This window comes from Oncorhynchus mykiss, chromosome 17 (assembly GCF_057628025.1).
Source record: "Oncorhynchus mykiss isolate SJ-2025 chromosome 17, ASM5762802v1, whole genome shotgun sequence".
In the NCBI taxonomy this organism is placed as follows: Eukaryota; Metazoa; Chordata; class Actinopteri; order Salmoniformes; family Salmonidae; genus Oncorhynchus; species Oncorhynchus mykiss.
Window position 1 is genome coordinate 31,614,418 of NC_143038.1, and position 6,347 is coordinate 31,620,764.

Genomic DNA, 6,347 nt, shown 5'->3' on the forward strand with positions numbered 1-6,347 from the left:
GCTGTTAGCTTAAAGGGCAACTCCGCCACTTTTCAACCTCATATTCATTATCTCCAGCACCAAACCAGTGTCTACATATGTGAAAACTTTGCATTTCTACATTTTGTAGAAAAAAATATAAATGTTAAAAAGTTCTACCTCATCAAAAGTTTTTTTTAAATGTGCACCTGATCTTCAAACACTATGAGATTGTGATGTGGGCAGCAAGAAGATACGCTCTCTCTGGCTAGAAAAATTTTCAGGTTTGGAAAATCACTGTTTTTCTTACTTTTAATCCTACCATGTGAAGTCACAGAGAAGCATTTTTTTAGGCCCTTTCTTCTAATATTTTTGACCACAGATCATAGAAACGCACTGTTTTCACATGTATGTAGACATTGCTTTGGTGCTGGAGATAATGAATATGAGGTTGAAAAGTGGCGGAGTTGCCCTTTAATTGTCACAAATATGCATCCTCATCTTTAGTGCAAGTCAACAGAAAAGCAAGCTCAAACTTCAAATAAACCACTACGTTTCATCTTTATACACCGATATTAACTTTAAACACTGATAAAAGGAATAAGTGATTTTCTCATGCTACTTGAAGAATGCTAACAGAGGTCCTACCTCTTCTTTTGAACTCAATAATTTTAAGCTGTTACTTAGTAAACAAATGTAGGATCACTGACTCTCTGGGTCCATAGCAGACTTTCATGTTTCAATAAGAGTTCAACATTATTATTATTTTGTAATCTTTATTTAACTAGGCAAGTCAGTTAAGAACAAATTCTTATTTACAATGACTGCCTAGGAACAGTGGGTCAACTAACTAACTGGTGATGCCTCGTCGCAATTGGTTATTCCCTATCATTTCCTACAATGTCAATGAGCATCATCACAATTTTTCATTTGCGGTACCTCAAAATGTTGTGATTACCAGCTGAGATAAACTTTTATGAGTTTGTCTGGGCAGTGTCTTAAACCTTTTACTGCAGTGGGCTAAAGCAGGGTCACACAGAGTGTTTCTTGGTATTCTTAAACAAATCTATTTTGAAACAAAAGTATACACACATGGTTAAAAAAGAAGACACCTGTACCATGTCAGATATATATGGTTGAAATGTATTCAATTTTGAGTTTGCATCCCAATATAACATTTTAGATATAGTACCAGTCAAAAGTTTGGACACACCTACTCATTCATGTATTTTTACTATGTTCTACATTGTAGAATAATAGTAGATGCATCAAAACTATGAAATAACACATGTGGAATCATGTAGTAACCAAAGAAGTGTTAAACAAATGAAAATATATTTGACATTTGAGATTCTTCAAAGTAGCCCGCCTTTCCCTTGATGACTGCTTTGCACACTCTTGGCATTCTCTCAACCAGCTTCAACTGGAATGCTTTTTGAGGGAGTTCCCACATATGCTAAGCACTTGTTGGCTGCTTTTCCTTCACTCTGTTGTCCAACTCATCCCAAACCATCTCAATTGGGTTTCGGTCGGATTATGACCTGGCCAAGAGTCTGAACAATCTGGAGGGCCACAATTTTAGAATTAGCCAGAATTTGTGTTTCACTTAAACTTTTCTGGGGTGCGGCTTATCAAGTGGATTTCTTCCAAATGCTATTTCTAACTCAAATTTAAATTTGTGATAAAAAATCAATATTCTACAAATGACCTAAATTCTGGGGCATAACACATTCATTAACAGGGCCTCTGAGTATTGGCAAAGGAGGAAGAGCATCTTTATCTCTTTGTGTACTGATTAGAGGCTTTAGGGGCAGTCCAGTGAGCATGTGCTGTTGATTATCACCGATGAGGGAGCCTGTCCAAATAGCACGCTGATTAATGATTGACTTTTTTTCTTGTCGTTCAAAATAGATTCAGAGGTGGGAGGAGAGTCTGAGTGCCAGACAGGCAGAGCGTGTATTGCAAAATGAATGGAAATTATAAGAAGTGAGTTCTTGTACAATATGCATATGGAGATAGGCCAGAAGATATGCATATGGAGATAGGCCATTTCCCCGCTGTCGAGAATCCCTGTGCTGAACCTTACCTACGGGTATTCACAATGCAATGTGATATAAGCCTAATGAATCCAAAGAAGCCATTTCGGAATAAAAATGGACACTTAAGGCTTTACAGTGCCTTCAGAAAGTATTCACACCCCTTTGACTTTGTCCACATTTTGTTTTGTTACAGCCTGAATTTAAAAATGGATCCAAATTAAATGCTGTTTCACTGGCCTATACAATGCCCCATAATAGAAGAGGAAGGAAACCACTCAAGGATTTCACTATGAGGCCAATGGTGACTTTAAAACAGTTATAGAGTTTAATGGCTGTGAGAGTAGAAAACTGTGGATGGATCAATACCATTCTACTTACTCCAGAATACTAACCTACATGACAGAGTGAAAAGAAGAAAGCCTGTACAGAATAACAAATATTCCAAAACATGCATTCTGTTCGCAATAAGGCACTGAAGTAAAATTGAAAAAAATGTGGCTCAGATATTAACTTTATGTCATGAATACATTGCGTTATGTTTGGGGCAAATCCAACACAACACATCACTGAGTCCCACTATTCGTATTTTCAAGCATGGTGGTGGCTGCATCATGTATGGGTATGTTTGTCATCAGCAAGGACCATATCATTTTTGGGGGGATAAAAATAAACGAATAGTGCTAAGCAAGGCCAAATTCAAGAGGAAAAACCTGGTTCAGTCTGCTTTCCAACAGACACTGGGAGACAAACTGTCACACCCTGACCTTAGATTCTCTGTTTTCTATATATTTTGGTTAGGTCAGGGTGTGTCTAGGGTGGGTACTCTAGTTGTTGTATGTCTAGGGTTTTTTTCATCTAGGGTTTTTGTATGTCTATGTTGGCCTGATATGGTTCCCAATCAGAGACGGCTGTTTATCGTTGTCTCTGATTGGGGATCATATTTAGGTAGCCATTTTCCCCATTGTTAGTTGTGGGATCTTGTCTATGTTTAGTTGCCTGTCAGCACTATTTTGTATAGCTTCACGTTTCATTTGTTCTATTTAGTTGATTTGTTCAGTATTAATTTATTAAAATAATATGTATGCATACCACGCTGCACCTTGGTCCGATCCTTTCAACGAACGTGACAGAAGATTCCACCAAAAATGAACCAGCAGCATGTTCAAGAGGAGCAGGGATCCTGGGCCCAGGAGAAAAGTGAGTGGAGGACATCCTGGACCTGGGAAGAGGTAATGGCAGGGGACAAGACCCTGCCATGGAAGCAGGCAGCGGCAGCGAAAGAGGAACGTCGATGATACAAGGGGACACGGCTAGCAGGGAAGCCCGAGAGGCAGCTCCAAAAAATGTTTTGGGGGGTGGCACACTTGAGATTGGCGGAGGTAGGGTTTAAACCTGAGCCAACTCCCCGTGCTTACTGTGGGGAGCGGGTGACTGGTCAGGCACCGCATTATGCAGTGATGCGCATGGTGTCTCCAGTGGCATTCATAGCCCGGTGAGCTCTATTCCAGCTACCGCATTTGCCGCGCTAGAGTGGGCATCCAGCCAGGACGGGTTGTGCCGGCTCAGCGCTCCTGGTTTCCAGTACACCTCTTCGGACCAGGATATCCTGCGCCAGCTCTACGTACTGTATCGCCAGTAAGCTTTCACAGCCCAGTGCGTCCTGTGCAAGCGCCCCGCACTTATCGAGCTAAAGTGAGCATACAGCCAGGACGCATTGTGCCAGCTCTAAGCTCCAGGTCTCCAGTGCGCCTCCACAGTCCAGTACGTCCTGTGCCTCCTCTCCGCACTCGCCCTGAGGTGCGTGTCATCAGCCCGGTGTCACCTATACCGGTCCCACGCATCAGGTCTCCAGTGCGCCTCCACTGTCCGGTAAGTCCTGTGCTTCCTCTCCGCACTCGCCCTGAGGTGCGTGTCATCAGCCCGGGTGTCACCTATACCGGTCCCACGCATCAGGTCTCCAGTGCGCCTCCACAGTCCGGTAAGTCCTGTGCCTCCTCTCCGCACTCGCCCTGAGGTGCGTGTCATCAGCCCGGGTGTCACCTATACCGGTCCCACGCATCAGGTCTCCAGTGCGCCTCCACAGTCCGGTAAGTCCTGTGCCTCCTCTCCGCACTCGCCCTGAGGTGCGTGTCATCATCCCGGTGCCACCTGTACCGGTCCCACGCATCAGGTCTCCAGTGCGCCTCCACAGTCCAGTACGTCCTGTGCCTCTTCCCCACACTCGCCCTGAGGTGCGTGTCATCAGCCCGGTGACACCTGTACCGGTCCCACGCATCAGACCTCTAGTGCGCCTCCACAGTCCAGAGCTTCCGGTGACAGTTCCCAGTCCAGAGCTTCCGGCGACAGTTCCCAGTCCAGAGCTTCCGGCGACAGTTCCCAGTCCAGAGCTTCCGGCGACAGTTCCCAGTCCAGAGCTTCCGGCGACGGTTCCCAGTCCAGAGCTTCCGGTGACGGTTTCCAGTCCAGAGCTTCCGGCGACGGTCCCCAGTCCGGATCCTCCGGCGACGGTCCCCAGTCCGGATCCTCCGGCGACGGTCCCCAGTCCGGATCCTCCGGCGACGGTCCCCAGTCCGGAACCTCCAGCGACGGTCCCCAGTCTGGGGCCTCCAGCGACGGTCCCCAGTCCGGAACCTCCAGCGACGGCGGAGATGACCACCCGGACCCTCCCATATAGGTTCAGGTTTGTGGCCGGGAGTCCGCACCTTTGTGGGACTCTGACCTTAGATTCTCGTTTTTTCTATATATTTTGGTTAGGTCAGGGTGTGACTAGGGTGGGTACTCTAGTTGTTGTATGTCTAGGGTTTTTGTAATCTAGGGTTTTTGTATGTCTATGTTGGCCTGATATGGTTCCCAATCAGAGACAGCTGTTTATCGTTGTCTCTGATTGGGGAACATATTTAGGTAGACATTTTTTCATTGTTAGTTGTGGGATCTTATCCATGTTTAGTTGCCTGTCAGCACTATTTTGTATAGCTTCACGTTTCGTTTGTTATATTTAGTTGGTTTGTTTCGGGATTCATTTATTAAAAGAATATGTACGCATACAACGCTGCACCTTGGTCCGATCCTTTCTACGAATGTGACACAAACTCACATTTGAGCAGAACAACAACCTAAAACACAAGGCCAAATATGCACTGGAGTTGCTTACCAAGTTGACATTGAATATTCTTGAGTGGGCCTCCCGGGTGGCGCAGTGGTTAAGGGCGCTGTACTGCAGAGTCCCTGGGTTCGTGCCCAGGCTCTGTTGTAACCGGCCGCGACCGGGAGGTCCGTGGGGCGACGCACAATTGGCCCAGCGTCGTCCGGGTTAGGGAGGGCTTGGTCGGTAGGGATGTCCTTGTCTCATCGCGCACCAGCGACTCCTGTGGCGGGCCGGGCACAGTGCGCGCTAACCAAGGTTGCCAGGTGCACGGTGTTTCCTCCGACACATTGGTGCGGCTGGCTTCCGGGTTGGATGCGCGCTGTGTTAAGAAGCAGTGCGGCTGGTTGGGTTGTGTATCGGAGGACGCATGACTTTCAACCTTCCTCTCTCCCGAGCCCGTACGGGAGTTGTAGCGATGTGACAAGATAGTAGCTACTACAACAATTGGATACCACGAAATTGGGGAGAAAAAGGGGGTAAAAAAATAAAAATAAGAATATTCCTGAGTGGCCTAGTTACAGTTTTGACTTAAATCGGCTTGAAAATCTATGGCAAGACTTGAAAATGGCTGTTTAGCAATGATCAACAACCAACTTCACAGAGCTTGAATATTTTTTTTACGAATAATGTGCAAATATTGTACAATTCAGGTGTGGAAAGCTCTTACATGCTGCCAACTCCGCTCGCGTCGCATTCGCGAGCGTTGCAAAATAAAGTTACACCTACATGTCATTTAATCATTGCACCCAAACTGCTCGCACGTGCCAACAAGCGTCTGTGTTGCCAAGCGCTAAAATAGAAGTCAATTATATTTGTGACGCTGAACGCGGTGCAAGTCCTGCCTCTCCCTTCTCATTGGTTTATAGAAGCAGATAACCAATGAGGAGCTGGGACATGGGTATACCCACGTGGGTGATTGAAAGATGAACTGAGGTCGGTCGGTCGTGGTAATAGACCTTATTATGCGTGCGGTTTGAGCATGGTGTTACAGACTTACCCAGAAAGACTCACAGCTGTAATTGCTGCCAAAGGTGCTTTACAAAGTATTGACTCAGGGTGTGAATACTTATGTAATTTAGATATTATGTAAATGAGATTCAATAAAATGGCTACCCTGTCACATCCTGACCTTAGTTCCTTTTTTATGTCTGTTTTAGCTTGGTCAGGGTGTGAGAGTTGGGGTGGGCATTCAATGTTTTTGAATT